Below are 20,824 nucleotides of genomic sequence, written 5' to 3'. Positions count from 1 at the left end.
AGTTTCTTAAAAGGTGACAGTGTCTTGCTTTATTAGGACTCTTACTTAGGTTTTCTATTGTTGTGATAAAACACTTTGACCAAAGAAACTTGTGGAGATCCTCCCATGCTGCACTTGCATCAGCTAAGGAAGTCAGGGCAGTAACTCAAGGGAGGAACCTGGGGTCAGGAACAGAAGCATAGGCCGTCAAGGAATGCTGCTTGCTAACTTGCTCCTCATAGCTTGCTCGTTTTGTTTTCTTATACAACTCAGGACTACCTGCCCAGGGATGGTGAGGCCCACAGATGTCTAGGCTCTCCCACATCAAATATTAATGGTGAAAATGCCCCACAGACTTGATTACAGGCCAGTCTTGTGGAAGCATTTTCTCAGTTAAGATTCTCTCTTCCAGGAAATGCGTAGATTTGGGTCCAATTGACAAAAACCAATCAGGACACTTATTTACACTGTGGAATGCACCTGAAGACAGAAGTGAGCTAGAGAAGCACTTGATAGTTTTGCAATGGAATATTTGAAGCAGCATTTTTTAAGTGTATACCTACAATTTCAGTTACTCTGAAAGGTCAGGTTTAAAAAGGAAAATAGCTGGGTCCCACGAGTTATATGCCACATTGGGCATCCATGTTTTTATAAAACAAGAAAAAGAATGGCAAGATAACAGGAGTGCCACATTCAAAGAGCAGTAGCAAAATCAGAAATGACCTGACTTTTAATTAATAAAATAGGCTGTTACATCAAAGTTCCAAAAAAAATCCACATGGCTTAGGAGCTATTCTATAATTTTAAAAATAGTGTAGGAAACAGAAAGAAATAAAGATAAAAGCAAAGAAGCGTGCGGGAAATACACACTGAAGACACACATGTACTCAACCTATCTCCACTCAAGCACAGAGTAACAGAGAGTCTGTTCGCCCGTTGTAAAATGTCCCCATGGTGGCCAATGTTCCACATGAGGTTTAAAATGAAATCATTTTGCTTCATTACAATATCAATGCAAAATAATGAAAGCAAATCCAGCACTGAGGCCTTTTTAGTCTCTGTGATGGAGGAGGGGTAAATAATAAACCCTACTATCTGCATGATCCTCTTCAAAGCAGCTTAGTATTCAATGTCCTGCTCAACTCCTGACACCTGGATATTTCATAAGAAAGTAGCAGGACCTATCAGGTATTTCTTAGAATATTATGTAAGGGGTGGCCACATTGAAGAAATGGCCACATTGTATCTTCAACTCCCCAATAGATACCCCTGTACCCTAATAATACCAATAATAAATATTCTGGTGTTACCAAATAATGCCACAATATCTCAAATGTAGGAAATAAGGTAAATGTTTGAGGGTAATAAAAAAGTAGAAAGTAAATGTTATGGAAATCAGTGGATTTTGGAAATTATGTCTTGGAATTATTTAATATTCAACTAATAAGATTATTTATGAAACCTCTATCCAGGTACTATTTGATAAATCTGAAGTAGAATTTTTAGGGGGAATGCTACCCTTTTTTCTCTTAAAATCCTGCCACTCTGATTTCTCTTCAATTTCCATGATAAGTTAGATTAAAACAACTGATTATGAAAGAAGAAAAATGATATGAATTCTAATTGTTCTTACTAACCTGTAATTCTAGATCCTCAGTTAAGAGCAGATCAGTTTCATGTGTTACCCTTGCAATGTTTTTGTTGTAAATAACTGGCTGGTGGATGGCCTACAGTACAGTTTCTCTGCTTGGGCTATCATAGGTCTACCATGCTGTTCAATAGCAATATTACAACTGTCCTTGGTCTTATGCTAGAGATGTGCACTCACAAGTCCCTCCTCTGATCCAATATTTCTCAGCGAGTACATCAAGATTCACAAAACATCGCTGTTGAATATGTCACCAAACTCCCTTTTTGGAACCCTCGTACCTGAAGAATATAAAATTCCCACTTCTGTTGGAAGTAGAGGAAATACATAAGGCATGGAAATCAGTTTGACAGTCTTCTCTGAGGATTTTACTTTCAAAAAAATCAATAAGACTAAAGATCTTCACTGCCTCCTACATTTATGTAGGACAACGTTTGATTTTAAGTATGATGTATTACATAGAGAAGGACTTCATGATCATGAATTGTACAAATATAGGACTTCATAACTATTCTTATGCGCCTAAAGGCATTCTTACAGTCTGTGTTCTGGTAGTTCCTATTCTATGGAGATTGGAAAGATCATTCAAACTGAGGAAGTTAGACTTCCTGCTTGGGAAGGACACAAGGGAATTTCTGCAGTCAGTATTAAAGGGAGGATGTGGGGCAGCCTGAAGACTGCAGATCTGCTCAGCTGCGGCTCAGTGAGCAGCTGGTAATGCAGCATTCATATCATGCTGGCTCAGCTAAGAATACTCTTTCTATTCTTGCCTGCTCTTTGTTTTGTTTTGTTTTGTTTTGAGGCTGAGGTGTTAGGAAAAGAAGCAGTATCTGAATGCATTTCATGGTTATCCTGCATTTTATAAACCACTGAATCCTCTCAGCCAACCTCATCAATGCAGAGGCTACTTGTTCCTCCAGGAGAGCTGCCGGTGTCTGAAAGACTCTGGAAATTAAAAGTCCACATGGTTTGTGTTCTTGGATGTTCATTTAGACTCAGCTATTGATGCTGCCCCGTAGCACAATGTCAATTACTAAAAGTATTGGAAAAAATATAGAAAGAAAAATGTTTTGATCTTAATATGATATAATTGCACACTGTTTGTTGTACATGCAAGACATCATGTATATCTGAACAATATCAACATGGCCCTATAGCCATATTTTATGAAAATGTTAATACTGTTACAATGGATGTTACATATTCCATTATTAAAGAGAATGACCTCTAACTGCATGATAAGCAGTTGGTTTCTTAATGTGAATTCATAGTTCAACAGTGATTAACAATAAAGCATCCAGGTGAGTGCCCTACATGCCCCATTTAAGATGAGTAAATACCCCCAAACTTATATTCCTCAGGGATTTACGTCATAAAGCAAGATTTTATGTTTATATACTCACATATGAATCATATGCGTATTGACTAGTAAGCATGTTCCCATTCACAGTACAATTGTTATTTTAGCCCGTTTACACATGACTTTCATAGGGCATCATTAATTTTCTAAATGTGAACTGGGGTTCTATAAAACAGTGTTCCATAGTTGAATAAATTTGGAAAACAATGAATTGGATAAATTAAACAAAATTGTTTAGCACAAGACTTCCAAGTTCTTCAAGTCCCATTCTTTACATACCTTTTAAAAGAAAGAGATTAGTATGAGGCATTTTACACATCTATGAGACCCAACAACAGCTTAGTCCATGGATATATCGCTGCCGTTGATTTTGGAAGTGCATTAGATGCTTTTTCAGGGCAGTTGTGTAAGATACACATACATAATTTTAAAGAAGCTAAGACTGGTAAGCCAAATTGTATATTTCTTTTTATTATAGTTGATTTAGCCTGTCTATGCTTCCTATTCTATTGAAATATTAAAAGCGTTTAGAAAAACAAACAAACAAGCAAATAAAACCTAGAATTTACTGTTTAACCAAAAAGAACCAGGGATGAATATTATTGTTAAAGAGGTAAGAGGCCCCACAATTTTAATTTTAAACCTTTATTAATCCATGTCAGACCCTGTCTTCAACCCTTGAAAGCAGCTATAAGGCTGAAACTAACCCCAAGTAATCCTCCCTGTTTTTAATCAGCCCCACTCCTGGCGATGAAGTTATTTTTAGTTCTTATGCAACTCATCTCAATTTTAAATTGTCAGAACTTCTTCACAAAGACATACACCCATCCATGGAGAAGCAGCTTGGGTAAAGAAATTCAACTCTGCAAAGTCTCGTAGCTGCAATAACATCTCAGAACTTGGTTTTAAAAAGCAGAAAATCTTTTACAGAAATGAGTCACCAGCTTTCACTGCCTGATGTACAGAAGTCTTATACGTGGCCGTAATCATCATGGAAAGCCTATTTTATAACACTAGCTTCTACTTCAGAAGCTGAGCCCGTGGGACTCAGGCTATAAAATCCCGCTTCTTCAAATCACTTTTCCATGCACATCACAGCCCAGCTCCAAACGATCTTCCAGTGTTTCCCATAAGTGGAGAAAACTCTGCTCATACTTGAACACATCCAAGAATTAGTGTCTTTGAAAAGCGGTTTCAATGGGCAGCATTTAAGAGAGGGAAGATCTAATCACAAATACCTTTCCTATAATGTTTTTCTATTTGACAACCCAATGAATCTGATAAATCCCCAAAACCTGATGATACGTGAAGAGATAAAAAGTAACTGTGCATCTGAAAATCTTGCCAGGTAATCTCTTCCTTCTGACTCCAAATAGTCAATCTTTCCCATCTTTGCCCTGGGCTGGGGGAGGAATACTGTTTTTAAATACAGTTCACAGCCAACACAAATTCCATTCCAGATTAATCTCTGGCAATGGACAATCATTAAAGCTTAGATTAGTACTGGACAAGCTCTCCCCTCCTTTACCTCTTCCAACATAACGAAAGCATTAAGAGGTCAAACCATATGGAAGAGATAAGACTCAAATCAATTACTCGTATGGTTTAGGCTCGCTAAAATTGTTGTCACGTATTGTTTGCAATGTTATCTTGTGATTTTTTTTTTCTATCTTCTCACAGACATGTAGGTTCACATGCACTCACCCACAGTGCAGTGCTCTCTGTAAGAATTGACCTGGGAGGTAAAGGCCAAATAAAAGTCCTTATTCATAGAGTTACAGTTTGCAAGCTTTTTAATAGTTCTCTCCTCCATGACTCTTTGAAGGCTATACTATCTCTTCATTTCTATGAGGAATTCTTCATCATCAACTGCCTTGCAGTTGAGACTGTCTTCATTCATTCATGACATTTTTGGCGCAGGAGTTCATTCATTTGTATGTGAGTATGATAAAGATCATGCTGCATCTGGGAATGAAAGACCATGGTTCATTGTGATTGTTGCATACAAGTTCACATTCTTGTGAGACATAGAACTGTATGAAGAAAGAAAACCAGACTTCTTACAAATAAAACATGCCTTGTATTTGATATTTACATGATCCCACGAATGCATTTCTTGTTTGATTTTCAGATCAACAAACTTATTGAACAATTGGAAATACATACACAGTCAATCTATTACATAGCAAGGAATGACTAAATACTGAAGGGGGATACACTTTGTTTTTTAGATCTTCCATTATGCAGTTGTAGACAGCACAGTATAAGGCTATTAGCAAATATACAAAAGGATTTGCAAATGGAATCTAACGAAGCTAAAAGATAGCCAAGATATGACATCCTTGCCAAGAAGACAGCAATTCCAGAAGAATCATTTACTTTCAAGTTAACAAAGGGGTTATATAGGTTAAAAATAAAATACAAAGGCATTTTGAAATCATGGAGCAAAGGGGGAAAATGATGTTTTATTGATCATGCAACCAATCTAATAACAACAAAAAATGAAGAAAAGAAATCTGAAAGAGTAAACTATAAATTAATTTTGTAGGAAACCTAGACATAATGTCAGAGACATAATTTTAACTTAAACTATAAAACTAATGTCTTGTCTATGCAGTCTATATTTCAGAGACTACAACCACCTTTGAGATAAGATGGATATCTTCTCAAATCCTGCTCCAAATGGGTATTAACTCAATGTTTGAAAGCAATCCATGCATAATTATCAGAAATGCATTATTGTCCTTTAATTTCCAAAAAAAAAAAGAAGAGAGCGAAAGAGAGAGAAAGAAACCTTAGAATCTCAAGGAACTAGGAAAATAACTACTACTCCCCCACCCTCATTCTCTTTCTCACCCTCCATGTGGGTATGTGTATAGGTGTGCTTGCATGCCTCTCTCTCTCTCTCTCTCTCTCTCTCTCTCTCTCTCTCTCTCTCTCTCTCTCTGTGTGTGTGTGTGTGTATGTGTGTGTGTGTGTGTGTGTGTGTGTGTGTGTGTGTGTGTGTAAACAGAGATTCCAAAGTAAATGTATGAGATAAGAATAGTTCTTCCTGCCTGCTAGTGGATAATCCCAGTACTCTGGGAGATAGAAGTAGAAGGTTCTCTGTGAGTTCAAGGCTACATTGGTCTAGAGAGCAAATTCCAGAACAGTGAAGGCTACACAAAGAAACCCTATCTCAAAAGCAACCACCACCACCACCAACAACAAAAAGATGAGTGCTTCCTGAGAACAAATATAGAGCAATTGCTGAGAGCACCATAACAGACAGGATCCCTCATGGCAGTACTTTCTGGTGTGCCTGTGATGGTACAACAACCCTAACAGCATAGAGTAACACGTGACACTGCTTCATAGTACATGTGTATATATGTGTGTTCAGGCATGTGTGTCTCTGTGTGTACATGACTCATGTCTCTTAAACTTATTTTTAAGGTTTTTCTTCCCTTTATATTAGTTGGCTTTTTTAATAATCTTTTTTTCTCTATGTCACTCCTCCATTAATTGGGTATATGTGATGATTTGTAATGGGTCGCTTGCTCATTAGTGTAATTTAGCCAGGTTCTACTGTACCTCACCAGACACACAAACAGCGCTGCTGCACATATCTGTTTCTGGAGCTCTATTTCATAATCATACATAATATTTGTGATTTAAAATAGAGGAATGATTGCCCCTTAATCAGCTGTTTGTTTCAGAGGGCTACACAAATATATGAGATATAATTCATAAATAATTTCAGGACAAAGCAAAACAAAGCATTTGCATGAACTTTAAAGTTTATACAGCTTTTCAAGATATAATGAAAGACATACACATACTTCCTTAAAAAGGAAGGTGTTCAATATTTTAAATGACCTAGAAAAGAATATTTTAAATATATTTCCTACCACAGGTATTTAATTTATCCAGACACATGCTCCAAGATTTTTGACACTCATTGACTATATCTTTCAATTTTTAAAAATATCTACTTCATATTTTTTTCTAAAAAAGGATAAATTTGGAAGTGAATATGAACTTGTAGGTAAATGAGAAATACAGAATACAATCCAGTTGTTAGGGTTGTAATTTGACAGATAAAACAATGTCCCTCCTGAAGTATGTTTATATCTACTGACACCACGTTGAGGCAGTTGTCGAATGCTTGACATGGGTCTGCAGACTTTGAAGACTTGACAGTCTTGAAGCAAAATCAGTGTTCGATCCCCACTGAAGAAGCTGAGAGATCAGCTTTGTGGGCTATATCAGGCCAAGTCAATGCTGCCCATGTGATGATCTAGATTGCTTAAAGCCAGGAGTATAGAGATCGAAGACTATAACCTCTGAGACAGATTGGGAAAGTTTTAATGATATCTCCATATGAGAAAGGGAACTTGAGACTGATGTTAGAACGATGAAGCTGAGCAGAAAGCTGAAAATCTAAGAAATCCTGATAGCCAGGAGGAAAGCTGGTCTTCTGAGTAAGTGGGACAGATGGAAGGTGTTCTTAGTAGGAGATATGGGGAAATGGCAGAGTTAGAGAGAGGTTTCTTCTGATTCTGGGTGTACAATTTAATAATTGTTACAGAGGATAATTAGAATGTGGAATGGAAAATCTTCCCAAATCTAGTCCTGGACACAGACACAGGAAGAAATTAACTTTATACTCTTCCTGTTTCTGAAACTCAGAAACAGCATTTCCACTAACACTGAGAGCAATGACCAAAGATTATACCTAAGAATTTATTTGTTAGTAGAAATAAACCACATTCAGTTCTTCAAGTAATGGCATTGTACAACAAGAATTCAAATTTCCCATTTTCAAAGACATTTTCCTCTGTTTGTCCTAGATGTTGACCTTGAATCCAGACCCTAATTCAAAAACCAGGTCACCCTATAAAGAAACTTAGCAAAGCTGCGTGTGGTTCATTGTTCAACTGCCATGCCTCCATCTTAAGTGGAAAAGAAACTTGAAATTTCTTGAAGCAGATAATAAAGCACCCCTTATGGCTTTCAAAACCCCAGCCATAGTGTCATGCCAAAGAGAGAAAGGTCAGGGACTAGCCTTCAATAAGCTTTTCAGGCTTTGGTAAAGGTTATTCCATTCTAAGCTTTGGATGATTAAGTATGCTTTCTTCAAGAACATGCCATCAGATGGTGACAATTACAGACTATCAGTTCAAGGCACTGGAACCCTTTCCAGAAACAATAGGACACGCGCAAATTGTAAACAGGAAGAGAAGATAACAAAACCTGATGGGTGTTTGCGTATATCTTTATCTGTAATTTCTCATTTTACAACATTAAAAGGGAGGAAGTTTTGAAAAATTGTTTTATACAGAAAATAAATTACTTTCAATTGAGGGAAAAAAGTTATCAAAATGGTAATAGTAAATTTAAAAGAGAAATAGCAGGGAAAATAGAGACTAGTGCCAAACTTTGTTCAGGCACAAATTGGAGGAGCTGGACACCTGGACTGTGTGGCCAGATGCAATGACACAGATGTCTGCACAGTTTGTAATGATCCATTTCTTTAGGAAAATCACAAGTTGAATGAATCTTACTTTTTCTCTTAGCATCTCCAGAATAAATATGTCCCTCTTTGTATGATTGTGGAGTTCTTAGTATATCCGCACTATCACAACATTGAGACAATTTCACCGTGCTTATCTTGAGAACTCTGTTTCCTCAAAGAACTCACAGAATCTCAAACATTTCTTCATTTTTTTTTTTGCTTCACTATTGAACTATTTAGTACCAGTATCAAGCTGTCCTCCTGTGCTTAAATATCACCAATCATGAATGTTTCACTTTTGCTTCTAAGAAATTTGACTTACTTTGGTGTAATATGTTAATTTCTCCTTTATCAATGTAATGACAGCAGTAAGGCAATATATTTTACAGGGAATTAATATTGCCTATATCTGATGTTCTACATGATAATTACAATGTGCATAGAATTAAACCATAGACATGTCTTCAGCAAATAGATACAGAGTAGATAGCACTAACAAAATGATCACAAGCATAGACTACTCTCAGTCAAAACACTCAATGAAAGTGTTGATTTAGTTATGTAACATGATCTCAACTAAGATTTCTGAGATAGAATTCAGTTGTGGGATTTAAATGTAGGAACTTGGTTTGTTTATCAATTATTTATTAATAAATCACTACCCATTAAATTAAGGTCAGAGGAAGCAGGATACCCCAGATGTGTGGAACAGCATTACTTTTTGCAGATGCTTGTGGAGTAGAAGAACTGAATGTAGAAAGGCTGATAACAATGATAGAAATGAAAGTCACACTTGGCGTCAGAAAGACACACTAAGAAAGGGAGGCAAGGAGGAACAAGAAGACCAAGAGAAGAAAATGAATGATGGAGAAAGCATCAACCAGAAGAAAATATGAAGAGCTTCTTCTCTGTTCCAGTGCTGGACAGACCCTATTTCAGGAAAGTTCTGGTAGTCAGGTGGACATGCAAACATTTCAAACATTCTCCTATTTTCTTTTTGGCAATGGGATCAAAATAGATTTATGAATAAGATGCCTAATACTTTTTGATAGCCCAAATTCCTTGGTAGATAAAATATCTAAACCGGGTTGGGGATTTGGCTCAGTGGTAGAGCGCTTGCCTAGGAAGCGCAAGGCCCTGGGTTCGGTCCCCAGCCCCGGAAAAAAAAAAGAAAAAAAAAAAAAAAAGAAGAAAAAAAAAATATCTAAACCAAGCCATGTAAACATGCCTTTCCTTTAAATAAGAAAGCACTGGGCTCTGCCATCCTCTAAATCTTTAATCCAGACTCCTTATGATCAAAATATAGCTTCACCATGCAAAATATTTAGAAAATCCATTTGCTTGCTACTATGGTTACAGAAAAAGATTTTTCTTTATCAGAATAATTATTCAAAATATGTCTTTCACATTTTCCTTTATTTAAATATTGTCTTTATTAATATTTTTAATTAAGCATTTATTTTATATTGATTATCTATTGGTTTTTCAATATGGATAGACACTGGCTTTATTTTAAGGAGTTGTTGACAAATATGCCATGAAAATTATTGCTTCTTTGGCCTGACAAATAAAACATAGATAGATAGATAGATAGATAGATAGATAGATAGATAGATAGATAGATAGATAGATAGATAGACAGATTGAAAAATAGAAAGATAGGTGATGGAAAGAGTGATAGATAGATACATAGATGGATAGATAGATAGAGTCTTGTGTAAAAGAGTGAAACTTGTCATCACTGGGTAGTTTGCTACAAAGTGTTAAAAAGCTAAGTTCTGGGGTTGGGGATTTAGCTCAGTGGAAGAGCGCTTGCCTAGCAAGCGCAAGGCCCTGGGTTCAGTCCCCAGCTCCGAAAAAAAAAAAGAAAAAAAAAAAGCTAAGTTCTCCTGACTGAAAGAAATGCAGGGATGGAAATGGAGAAGAACCTGAGGAAAAGAAGACCCAGTGACAGGCTCAAAGTGGAATCCTGCTCAAGGGGTGGCCCCAAGACCTGACAGTATTACCATGGCTATGGGGCATTCACAAAAAGGGACCTATCATGTCTGCCCTCTGTAAGACTCAACAAGCAGCTGAAAGAGTCAGATGCAGATACGTGCCCAACCAATGAACAGAAGCTGCTGACCCTTCTGGTTGAAATAGGGAAAAGCTGGAGGAAGCTGAGAAGGAGGGTGACCCTATAAGAGGACCATCAGTCTCAATTAACCTGGACCCCCTGAGATCTCTCAGACACTGGGTCACTAACCAGGCAGCATACACCAGCTAAGATGAGGCCTCCAACCACATCTGTAAAACTTATCCAAGTGTTAAGAGGCCTGGTGGTACGCACTGTTACCCACTGCCATGAGGGCAAAACGGGTGAATCCTAGGCTCTCTGGCCAGACAGTCTAGTGTAGTTGGTGAGCACCAGGGCAGGGAAAGACTGAGTAAAAAAAGGTGAACTGTCCCTGAGGATTGAGACTCAAGGCTCTTCTAATTTCACCACGTACGCATGAATACAGACTTGTGCATCCATACACACAGGAGTACACGCAGACATATACACACATGCATACGTTTCTAAAATGTGATTTTTTCCCACCTTTTTTATACTGTAGCTGGTAATTGCATTCTAGAATCAGAATTTTCTTCCTATCTTTTGTATCAAATCTCTCTCAGACGGACAAAAACATCCAGTATTTTATTCATTTCTATCATTTAACCAGTTTTCTTCAAAGTACAAAAATAGGTGTGTCAACTAAAATTATAAGATAATCATTACTAGTAGCGACGACTGTAAGTAAATAAGGGTCATTAGTATTTTAATGGAATTGCATTTACTGAGCATGAATCCTATCCAATCTCTCTTCTCTGTGCTTCCTAAGTATTGTTTTTCTTAGCCATTTTCCAACAGTTTTACAAATCAAGGTGCTGAAGTACGGCTGTAAAATTTACCTTCCAAAAGTTACATCATTATAAAGTTGGTAGGCATAGTGATACTGCCTGTAATATCCATTTCACCAGTGCTCCCAAACTTTCAACTGAAGTATAATGTACCATGTAAGGCCAACCATTCCAATAAGACTTGGGCAATAATAAAAGAATCACACACCTGTGTCAAGCTCTACACTCTTCTAAGTACTATGAAAATATATATTAGGAATTAACTGGTCCAAAGGGAAAAAATTCTCAGATCTCTTAAAAACAAAAATTACATTGTGTGTGTGTGTGTGTATCTATATCTATATCTATATCTATATCTATATATATATATATATATATATATATAGAGAGAGAGAGAGAGAGAGTTAATATTTGGAGCAAAATTTAATCTCTTTGTTTCATTTAGGAGAAAAAAGAGATATCTCACTAATTTTTTCAAAATGCATTTATCTTTATGTGTATAAATGTTTTGCTTATATCCATGCCTGTGTACCACATGCATGCTTACTGCCAGAGGAGGTCAGAAGAGGGCATTATATCCTTTGGAACTGGGGTTACTAAAGACAATGAGCCACCATCATGTAAGTGATAGAAATCAAACACTGGTCCTATGGAAAAGCAGCAAATACTATGATCTGAGGAACTGTTGACCCAAATTCATTAATATTTTAAGAGGGCACACGTGATAGTCCTCCCTAGCACACAGAATAAGACCATTGATTATTTGTGATGGTTGTAACTTAGTGCACCAGCTTCATATGCTCTCTCTACCTGAATTGCTGTGTATTATTGGAAGAATTTCCCTAATTCAGTGGAGAGACCTGTTCCCAGAATGTGGCACTTAAGGCTGCAGTATGAGTGTTACTATGACTCACTTTCTCCCTCTTTTGGTACCCTAGACCTGGATTTTATAAAATGAATTTAAAATGCCCTGAGTTTGGATTTGGTATTTCTTTCATGCAAATCATAAAGCACAGCCCATCCATTCATTATCAGACAGTAAGAGCCCACACACTGAAGGGCAAAGCCCAGCTCTCTTCATGTTCAGGGAAAGGCTGACTAGGCAGAACAGAAATACCTGGGTCAAGTGGTACCAGCCGTGCAGAGTTAGCAAAGCAGAATTGGCCTCATCGCTGACAGCTCAGCTAGCTACGTTAATAGGAACAAGGCTTTTTACATCTTTAGCAATATGTTCTTGAACTAAATAAAGGTCGTACACAATGACATAGCTCCATGTGGGTCAGGTGCTGGAAGAGGATGCCTTAAGTCTGTTTAACTATCAAGTCAAAATTCTAAAGAGTGGTCCAGCAGACTGCAGCATGCCATGTCCAAATGCTGGAATTGCAGCAAGGAGAAATGACCAATCTTCAGATGTACTCCTCACAGCAGTGACCACACTACCTGTACCTGCCAGACAGCTAACTAAGAAATAGATATCCTTTCATTGTGAACAAAAGAGACAGTAGATAAAAAGCAATGTTAACAGCACTTGCTGACATTTGAATTGTTTCAGCAACCACATATGGATGGATGCACATGATTCGACTTACAGTCAGTATCATTTTGAAATTGTGAACATGAGTAAAGGTGCATCTGGAAGGTACTTAGACTGCTCTGAGAGGATCTGAACAAACCCTAAAGCTAACCGGTAGAAACATAGCTTCATTTCTTCAGTTTTACCTAACTCTCTAGTTATATTTTCCACTTTAGCTCTCTGTCTAAGGATGAATATATCCTGAATTAGTTTGGGTTTTCTCTTCGTTATGCTAGATTAAGATGGATGAAAAACTCGTTGTGAGGTATCAACATTGATGTAATTTCATTTGAAAGGTCTTATCAACTGTATTTATACGTCTTTTATTTACTCATACTGTTAGCGTGTCTTCTTCTTGGACTTTTAATCCTAGTCTGTCTCATAAATGCATTTCAGTGTAGTAATGCTTGTCCTCATTATGTCCTGCCTGTTATAGATAAATATGATATTTATACAGTTTCCAAATGTCATTAAAATTGGAGTTTCATTATGGACGAGAGGTTTTGGAGCTTACAAACTCAGTAATGGCTTATGCATTCTTGCAAAGAAAGTGTGAATGTCCAAGTGTCTTTCTTTGTCTGTTTTCTTCTTTCCTAAAATATTTCCATCTTCTTTCCTTTATTGCTTCCTTCCTTCCCTCCTTCCCTCCTTCCTTCCTTCCTTCCTTCCTTCCTTGATTTTTCAATTGTTTCTGAAATCCAAGAGCAATGATCATCACACCGTTTTCTGTTTTTCATGAATATAGTGTTATGGCCTCCATAGCCTGACCAATCACTTTAAATCTATTCATGCATAAATTTGCATGTACATATAAGCACATACATATACACACACATGCATCAGTCTCAATTGCAATACAGATGGCTGGATAGGTTTATTCAGTCTAGTGCATACATCAAACTTCCTATCCAACTAACATAGCAGTTAATCATCATTCTTTTGTAATCATGGAGGTCACAAAGAAACTGTTTGTAAGTGTAAGGAACAACATGAAGGGCATATAAAGCGTGTATTGTTCTATAATATTTACTTCCTGCCAAGATCCAAGACTTTGCTTTTCAGTCTGTAGATTGATGTTCTCACCCTGTTCTCAACTCTGTTGTTAGGACCAGAGTAGGATATTAAGTGATTCTAAGTTGTAGTAATAACGCAGGAGTCAAAATCTCAAGTGCAGTATGCTTGGTTTCTCTTCACTGCCAGGGATAGAGAACCAAAAGCCCAAAGAACACAAAGCCAAGCAAACCTAAAAAATCAAAAGAAAGTTCTTCTTGAACTTACTGGATAATCTTCCTGGCTTCCTTTAAAGAATCTCAGTAGCTAACTTTCCAGCTGTCAGGTCTGTCTATTGGAAAAGGAAGGAACTATTCATGTGTTAAGTGTCTTGGGTCTTAAAAGCATAGAAACACACTGGAGAGTGTTGGGTCTGGTTGGCTGAGTTGAGCAAAGAGTCAGAGAAAAGCCTGCCCACTGACTGGAACTAAACTGAGGAGGAGATGGAGGTTCCCTTATTCTCCCCTAAGAAATGCAAAGCAGCCCTGTATGAATCCATTCTTTAAAAGTAATTTTGTGTCTATTTCTTTGAAGGAAATATCAGTGTCTTCATTGGTTACTCTGACATACTATTTCCCTATGGAAATGAAAGTTCCTACTCTTCCTTTCCCTCTTTCTTTTGTTGTTGAATTCACTAAGCAAGAAAACTAAGATACTCTCTAACAAGAAACAAGGTTCAGGAAAGTCCACCATGGGTCCTAGAGTGAAATGTGAGCAAAAGCTGTTTACATTGCTACACTTCAACTAAACACAGAGAGGCCAAGTTGCAGTTGTACAAACAGTATCTGGAGCCCTGGAGATGCAAAGGGTTTGCTGTCCACTTTGTATGAGCTGGCATCAGAACATTCTAGGTTGGCTGGTGCTCCACTGCAATTACTAACCTAAGATAACGGATAAGGAAACATTGCTGCTGCTATTTACTCATTACAGTGATTAAATCTCAAATTCAAAAAAGACAAAATAATATCCTTCTCTTTTCAGACAGGCTTGACGACCTATGCAATTAATGTCCCAATACCACCAGTCTAAATACATATTCATAGTGCTTGAAAATGTGAATGTGTAGGGGGAAGTTAAAGTTAAGCAATCTCAAAGAAACGAGGCATGAGTTTGCCAGTTCAGAGAATGAAATTTATGAAGGACCACTCTTTATTCTAAGTGGTTCTAGTATCAAGTAGATGACCTCAATCACTCCTTCTCTCCTAAGGACAAGTTATCAGAATCTCCAGGTGAGTGGGACATTGAAAACAAAAGGAAGAACCGCTATCCTCACAACCTCTAAGAGACCTCAGATGGCCTGCTGTGACTGGCTGGCGTCTGGAGCTCCCTTGTCTCTCTCTCCTTAAAGTTTATATTTCTTGTTTTTGTATCCATCCCCTGACTGTGTTTTGTGATTCTTAGCTCATTCTTGTCTCAAGAAAAAGAAACAATGAAAAGAAAAAAATGAAATTATATTTACGTCTCCTACTATGTTCCAGCCACTTATAGAAAAATAAAAATAAAAAAAAGCAAAGGAAATCTTCCTTTGTTGATCATAAAAGAGTAGCTGAAATCTAGAGGGAAAACACAGAAGTTAAAAATAGCCTGCAGGAAGAGCATAAAATGACTTATGTCTCAGAGTTTTCCCACAATGTGTCTGTCCATCAGGTTACTCTGTGGGGTGCCAGTCACAGAGCCAGCTGAGGACAGGGAACTTCTCTTAACAGCTGCAGTTCAGCTCCTCCAACAATCCTGTTCAAGGATCATTAGATCACCTCATGCCTACATTTGGTTTGTTTGCTCTTTTAGTAATTCCCCCTTTAGGGAGGACAAAACATCAGTGTTTCGAGTATGTGGTCTGACATCTCCAAACTTGAATGCACTTATAAATCTCTGAGTAGATCAGTCATGTCTGAATAGATTTTCTAAGCTGCAATTAGCATCTTGTAGTTAAATATAGTCCCTAGGAGTCGGAAAGAATTACCTAGGTGTGCCCTCCTCTGCCTAGTTACCATACCTGTCATCTCTACATTGAACATGATCACAACAGCTCTTAGAGTTGGCTAACAGCCCAGGCAACGTCACCATTCCACTTCAGAAACACCACGTTAGATGTTCACCGAGAAGAGTAACCTTCTACCACTTTCATTTAGGGATTTCAGCATTTTGGAAAAACACATTATTTTCCCTGCTAGGTAGAAGCTAGGTGCTAATTCAGAGATAAATACATTCACGAATACAGAGAAGCAGATGCAGTCACAGTGAAATAGTATTTTTGTTTCTTAAGATCAAAAAAAAAGTAAAATGGTATCTGCATTTATTTCAGTTCGAAGGAAATGAGGGGTAAAGATTTAAAGCACAGGTAGCCACCAGAAAACACTGAGGAGACTGATTTCGGCAAGATGTTTGACTGAAGTCACATGAATTCTGACGCTGCTTGCTTTTATAGCCAAGAATGCACAGTTATGAGCAATTTGCAGCCGCACTCCCTTCTCTAGGGACTGCATGAGGTGAGAAGATGTTCCAAAATGACAGACACTGCTAGTTATAATAAGGGGACACCGAGTTCAAAAGGGGTTAATGAGATGCAATAGGAAAAAAAGTCAATCGAAAAGTGAGGCAGAAAACACAAAACAATTCCCACTCTGTTCTCATTTGCTCCTATTAAAAGCTGTGGAAGCACAGCCACTGCTCTCCAGAACAGATATAACTGTCCTTTAAAAAAAAAAAGAATGGGAGAAAGAAAGAAAGAAAGAAAGAAAGAAAGAAAGAAAGAAAGAAAGAAAGAAGGAAAGAAAGAAAAGTAAATCTGCAGGGGGTCTACTTTTAAGTTACCATCAAAGTCTGAATTACACCCCCCACTGACATCCCATGGCAGTCTCTGAGTAGGGTCAGGCTTGCTTCTGTCTCAGAGCTTCCGACAAGCTGCTAACCTGCAGGATTCCCCCCACAGCACCCCCCAGTTTGGGAGATTTATTCCGAAATAGGTTGGGGTTTTAATTTTTATCACAAATTTGCAGATTTCACGTCTTCAGAATCCACCTCGAAAAACACCGAGAAGAGAGGTATAAAATAGTAAGGGGGCCCATACATATGGAAATAACCTTCTTGGCATGAGAATAACCCCAAATGCCACACACTGGTTCCTCTCTGCATTACAATCTGGAAGTGCGCGCTTATGAACTGCATATGGATTTCTGAAAACAACCCAGAAAAAACAAACAAACGTTGTAAGAAAACAAGGTACCAGAGCTAAGGAATCTGGTGACTTACCTTCTCAGTGGCTCCTCAAAGTTCACCAAGGAAAATTTTAAATCCTCTAGCTGGTCATACACCACTCTAATTTCCTTTCCTCTTCGCGCTCTCTCTGTGTGTATGTTTGTCACATAAGAGAAAAATAATCAACTTTCAAAGGTTCCATTTATTTGATCCTCCAGCAACAGCAGAACATGTCCAAGAGACTCCGCCAAAAAGTGAGCCAAAAACTCATCAAAGACGAAAGGAGCCGGGGGAGTAGGGCAGAGAAGGGGCGGTGAGAGGAGGGGGACTACAGCTTGTGAGCCCCAGTGCCTGGAGATTTTTATCACGCTGTTGAGCTCTCCTCTTGTACGGTATACCTATCCTTTGGTTGTCTCACAAGCCCACACACACAGTACGGACACTCACACAATCTCTTTTACAAGGAGCAGGCACCCACACGCAGGAACACACACAAACACATAAGCACTCACAGAAGCCTGTGTAAGGAAAACTGTCAGTAGTAACCTCCAAGAGGTGCTGTGAGCTGCAGATGGTATGGCTTGCGGTTACCTTCCCAGGTCTGTGGAGAATCAAAAGAACATCCAAAATCAGGGGGCTGGGGGTTGGAAACTAGATTCCGGATTCCTCTCCCCCAAGGCAGATGTATCAAGCCAGGAGCGAGTCAATCAGCAGAGGTGTCTGCTTGCACGGTGCCCCGGATTATGGCAAGGTTATTAATCTTGATGCGCTGCATGCCCCCACCCCCAACACTCAGCAGCCTGCATTGAGATGATTGCCAGAGCCGTGTCTGTCCCTGCTCTACTGCATTTTGCTCAGCGCCCTGATGCTGCAAGTGAGACACAGTGGAGGCAAGAATACTAATAAGGTGGTTAGCTACAGTTTCTTCAAGGCAGTCAGCACGCAGTACAGTAAATGTGGACTTCCCAGCGCTCCGTGTGTGTGTGTGTGTGTGTGTGTGTGTGTGTGTGTGTGTGTGTGTGTGTGTGTGCCTGTGTGTCTGCAGGGAGGGCAGCGAATCCATCTCCCGCCAGCAGGAGATATGGCTTGCATTCTGCTGGAGAGGACTATATCACCAGAATCGTCACTGTCCTGCATCCATTGTCTCTGACAGTATTTTGCTTGGGATGAAGAAGGGGGGTTAATGGTTTAGAAGCCTGGAGCTGGTATTTGAAAAGGGTGGAGAAGAAAAAAAAATGTTCAGGGAGACAAATTAGCTTTATAAATAGGCTCCAAGGAGACCAAGGAAGATTTTTAACATGCTGCTGCCCTAGCTGTTAAATGAAAATACAAAGCAATTTCAAAAACCAGCTTTAGCCTATAAATCTTAGAGCTGGCAGCATGTATCTGAATTTGACTGATGGGACAGTGGATAGATACATGGATTTCTGGGAATATAAAAAGTTTCCTCATGCCTTCTTCTTCCTAGACTGGATCCAGTATGTGCTGAAATCCGACGTTCATTCACTTAAAATGTGAATTTAAAATCTACCATTGCAGATTTATGTTAATTTATTCTTGCTAATATTTGTTATTATCAAATGATATAGAATAGTTGAGTGGCACAGTGCCATTAAAAGAATTGGCAAGCAGTCATCAAATGCATTGTATCACTTTTAGTACCAAACAGGAAAGGACATACATGTCCACTATTGCTAAAAGAAGAATCCTTTAGCTGCCGGACTCTAATCATTTTCTTTCAAGGTTGAGACTCAAATTATAATACCTCTTCTTTTAGGCAAGGATACTCACTGAATTCCTTCACTTCAACTAACTGGCATTTCTGGAAAAGAATTGAACTGGAGAAGGAGGGGAGAGTAAAATATGGAGCTTTGTAGTACTCTGGATGGCCAGCAGATGTCACAAAAGAGAAGACAGGCAAAAGAATACCATCCAGAGCTGCAAACAGTTAAGGTGATTAATTAAACACAGGTATTGATAAAATGGGTGGCATTAATCTTAAATATTGGAATTATAGACTATAAAAGAAAATACCCAAAGAACAACCTGACATGTATAGTTTTATAAGTATTTCCCTCAAGTAACCATTTTAAATGGTTGATTATGACTAATATTACAGAAATTCCACACACTGGTTAAGATTGGATTCTTGTCTCCGATGGCCTTTGTACTCATGAAATAAAGAACTCAATATTACATTGAAAATAGAGCCAATACTAGATGAAGACACAAAACAGACCATGGGATGAAACAAATTAGGTGGTTTTAGATTAATAAGTAAAATGAGTGATATTTCAATTTCAAAGCAAAAATACTGTTTGATTTTAATCATAAGAAAAAAACAGCAGTTTGAAAGAATTATTACTGTTTACTATATTATTAATGTCTATTACACAGCTATATATTATTAATAAGTACATGATCAAAATATACAAGCATTTTAATTACTTCTTTTCCATTTGGATTATTATTATTTTATAAGGACTATTCTGTGCTGAGGATTGAACCCAGCATCTCCTGTATGTTAAGCTCACAACCTGTCACCAAGCTACAACTTTACTTCCTCTACACGCTATGTGGCAGCTTTTTTTTTTAAATCTAAATATCACTTTAGCCTTTATTTAGCTAAATGTGACTAATCAAAATCTACCACCTCACAGCATGAATTGGTCCATATGTGAAGTGAACGTGGTGTTGAAAGCTTGGGTTTTAGAACTGACACAGACTTAGGCTCACATTTCACAGTTCTCTTTCTTTCAGATAAGCTCCACCCAGCCATTTGTCTCCATATCATTTTACTTGGTGATGTACAAGAAACTCCTTTGACATCATTTTTTTTTGTTTCACTTGAAAGTAGAACGTATATACCTAATTTAAAGTTATATAAAGACAAGAATAAATCAATATTTATTATATGTCTGATCTATTTACGGACACAGTCTGTGTGATTCATACGTGTCAAGCGTAGTTAATGAATAAACTGGACATTGACTCGTACTCTATTAGTTCTGCCTGTGTAGTTCATCAAATGACACCGACCAATCAGTTCATACTTTCTGGTCATGAAAGGTGTGTTTTTAAATTTATTTTTATAAATAGTTGCTTTTATCTTATCTTTGTAAGGCTGCAATTATATCACATAAAGTGTGCTTATTTTATACGCGTGCTTGCATTCATTCGTCTGTGTGTTTCAGGACCAATGTGGGGGGAAATTTTCACTTTCCTGATTGCCTGACATCTGGACTCAAATGGAGCATGTGTTTAGAAAGACAATTGGATGGCAATGCGCTGCTTTCTACTCTGAGACTCGCTTTGACGTCAATAGTGTCGCCAAGCCTCCAAACACTGGTCCTTAACAAGACAATGAACTGAAGGCCTGCAGGCCACCGGAGTGGAAAGCCTAATCCCCAGAGAGAGGCCAAGTGGAGTTGAAGTGATGGGGTGAGGGAACCAACTTCCCAGCATGAGTCTTTGGTGTTTGCATAAACTGTGGGAACTGAGAAGTTACTGTCATTTTCCTGGGCCCTTGTCCCAAGAGGGAAAACAACCCAGCTGACCTTACAGGGAGTCACCGGTGTGCTGCTAGGCACTAGAATTGAACGCAGGTTCTATGCAAGAACAATATATGTTCTTAAC

The 20,824-nt window shown here is 38.1% G+C and overlaps 1 protein-coding gene across 6 annotated transcripts in view; it reads right to left on the bottom strand.

Annotated features, from left to right (window-relative positions):
- The window catches only part of Lrrc4c (leucine rich repeat containing 4C), a 1,368,573-nt gene extending 1,350,368 nt beyond the window's left edge, over positions 1-18,205 (bottom strand). For 4 of the 6 annotated variants that reach the window (XM_087651929.1, XM_087651928.1, XM_087651926.1 and 1 more), the window contains exon 1: positions 17,243-18,169. The gene's annotated coding sequence lies outside the window, so the exon portion shown is untranslated. 6 annotated transcript variants of the gene reach the window in all.
- Positions 18,206-20,824: the final 2,619 nt, after the last annotated feature.

Source organism: Rattus norvegicus, chromosome 3 (genome assembly GCF_021556685.1).
Source record: "Rattus norvegicus strain SHRSP/BbbUtx chromosome 3, alternate assembly SHRSP_T2T, whole genome shotgun sequence".
NCBI classification, from domain to species: domain Eukaryota; kingdom Metazoa; phylum Chordata; class Mammalia; order Rodentia; family Muridae; genus Rattus; species Rattus norvegicus.
Note: the sequence above shows the minus strand (reverse complement) of the source record. Positions and strands in the feature narration are given on the sequence as shown.